We start from the raw sequence: 3041 nt of genomic DNA on the forward strand, positions 1-3041 counted from the left end.
TAAATGGTCAAGATGTGAAGTAAGTTGTAATAACTTATTCTTGTAGTAAATATAACCCTCCTCATATAATAAATAGAAGAAATGAACAAAAATATCATGTATTTAATTATTGAGCAATGGTACCTATTCACCATTTTATGTGAGATTTGACAAGTATTTATTTCTTTTTCAAGATCCAAATGGAGAAGTTCTAGTAAGCATAAGAAAAGTCATAGTATTTTCTAATATTTATAAGAGAAAAAGAAAGCAAAGAGGTAAGCTTCTTGACCAAAACAAAACTATTTCAATTCAATGACATAATCTATGAAATTTGTTTCATTTATTTTTAAATGTCGAACTTCTATTTTAAGAAATATATATAAAGAGAACTAGCTAAGACTACAAACATCCTAGATAAATCCTGTGTTGTCGTTAGTTTCCAATCAAACAATTTAAAATACTACGTCACACTTTAAAAGACTAATATACCACTTAAAATCTTAAATTTAAATCTGACACCCTATTTATTCCCTTTTAAATAATGAAATTATGATCATTAAACTATTAGATAAAAAAATTGAAAATTAATATCGTTAAAATATATGTTATATCTTTTCTTAAATAAAACAAAATATAATTTTTTTCTTATTCTTTCTATATGAGTCCTTTCAAATTTTAAATATATTAGTTATATATTTATCAAAATACATGAGTTTTTAAAGAATAAAATAAAATGATATTAAAAATTGCAAAAGAGGACGATAAACTTGAGGAAACTAGGAGCTGCCAGAAGGAACATGACAAGTAACACAGTTTTTTATAATTATAAATCCTTAAATACAAGAAATCATATAGCTTCATCAAATCACATCTTGTTCCTGTAAAACCAAATATACTAATTAATCGTTAGTTGGTTTATTGGTGATTGGCGCTGAACTTGGTAGGGAGAACCACCACGGTTCGATCCCCGCAACTGCGATCGGGAGTGGGCTGGAACCACTTGATGCTAGAACTGACCCCCGAACCGGACTAAACCGGTGGTGATAAAACAAAAAAAAAAATCAAATATACTAAATAATGTTAGCAACAATAGAACACCATAGTGAAAACTTTTTTTCTAAGATTATCATTAGTAGCAAGACATTATTGTAAAAAAATTCAAATTATCAAATTTTTCTAAGATTATCATTAGTAGCAAGACATTATTGTAGTTATGAAACCATTGGATGTTTTGCTCCTGTTAAGAAGTTATGAAACCGTGGAGAATATAGTTCCATCGTACTGAGATTTTCGGCTTAAATTCCTAACCTTAGGGTTAGGGGCCTTGGTCTTGGTGTGGTGTTACTGTATTTTCTTTTACTGTGTGATTCATAGAGATTTTTCAGTCAATATGGAGGCAGGAAGAGGAGATCAATGGAATAGAGTGTTTAGAAGAAGGCGGCGTGCTAGAGCACAATGGGAAAGTAAGGATAGCAACAGGAATGAAAACTTTCGGGAGAATAGAAGATTATCTTCTTTCTTTTTCTCATCTTTTGCAGATAACCTAAATGCAAAAAACATGTATGAGACTTTTCGGTCCTTTGGTGATATAGATGAGGTGTTTATTCCGGCAAAGCGAGATGCAAGGGGAGGTCGTTACGGTTTTGTTCGTTTCTTTGATGTGGAAGATGAACGAAAACTTGCCATAAAGCTGGATAATATCTTTATAGGAGCTAGGAAACTCCATGTTAACTTGCCAAGGTACCAGAGGAGACATAATGTGCAGGTAGAAGGAGCTCATAGGAGAGAATATGGTAAGGAGCAGGTACCCTTGAAGACAGGAAAACCGGATTCAGTTTTTAAACCTGGATGTTCTTATGTGGATGCGTTAAATAATACAATCAATACTGACACAAAAGTGAAAGCCATGAAAAAAGTTTTATGCATTGTGGAAGATGAAGATTTGAGGAGATTTAAGAAGGGTTTCGTGGGCTTGGTGTTAAAGCCAGGGAGCTCTTATAATTTTCAAGAAACCCTCAACCAAGAAGGCTTTTATGCTATTCAATCCACTCCTCTTGGTGCAAACATGTGTCTGTTAGAAGATAGGCTGGAAGGTGCAATTCAATCATGGTTAGCAGATGAAGAGGAGTGGGTGAAGCGCTGGTTTAAGGAAGTTCGTCCATGGAATCCGTCGGATGTAGACAAAGAAAGAATTACATGGATTCATTGTTATGGTGTGCCGTGTCATGCGTGGTTGCCAGATGTCTTTAGGAAAATTCTATCGCCGGTGGGAAATTTCTTGTGTGCTGATGATAATACGAGGCAAAAAACAAAAATGGATGTAGCCAGGGTCTTAGTTAAAACAGGCGATCCTAAAGCCATCTTAGAAGATATTGAGGTGATCATCAATGGTGAAAGTTTTGTGGTAAACCTTGTTGAGGATGCACAATGCCCCCTTCGATGTCTTCCCTCTGTTGGTTCATCGGAAATTTCAGATTCAGAAGACGATATGTCAAATCCATGGCAACACGATGAGGAAGATGAACAGGCATTGGAAGCGGAGGCGGGTGAAGTAGGTGAAGTAGGCTGTGACCTAACTTCTTTTCACAAAAAAGGAGATATTCAGAAGGATATAGAGGATGTTCAGGCTTTGACTATTCCCCATAAAGGTGAAAGCACTTTTAGGGTTGACAACTGGGTAAAGCCTGTAGACACAGGGCTCGAAGGAAATCATGATGGGATTTCTTCTCCTTTAACAAACAATAATCCAAGAATAACCAATTCAAGTCAACGGTCACATGTTAGCCCAACTCCAATGGGCTTGGAACTCCTCTTGGATCCTGCTATCACTACCCACGGACCAATTGCTCACGACCCAATTGATATAGAAGTGGAGAATGGGCTGAGAGGATCGGATGTGGTTTTTGGGCATGACAAACCTAATAGCCAGCTGAATAGAAGAAAGAAATTAAAGTTTATTTCTGACTTACCAAACACATCGGGGGTTAACAAAGCCACAAATCAAATGCTCATCATCGATAATCTGAGGGATGAGTCAACCTTCAAACCATCATTTTTTGCTC

The sequence above is a fragment of the Vicia villosa genome, unplaced genomic scaffold, assembly GCF_029867415.1.
Source record: "Vicia villosa cultivar HV-30 ecotype Madison, WI unplaced genomic scaffold, Vvil1.0 ctg.000032F_1_1_1, whole genome shotgun sequence".
NCBI classification, from domain to species: Eukaryota; Viridiplantae; Streptophyta; class Magnoliopsida; order Fabales; family Fabaceae; genus Vicia; species Vicia villosa.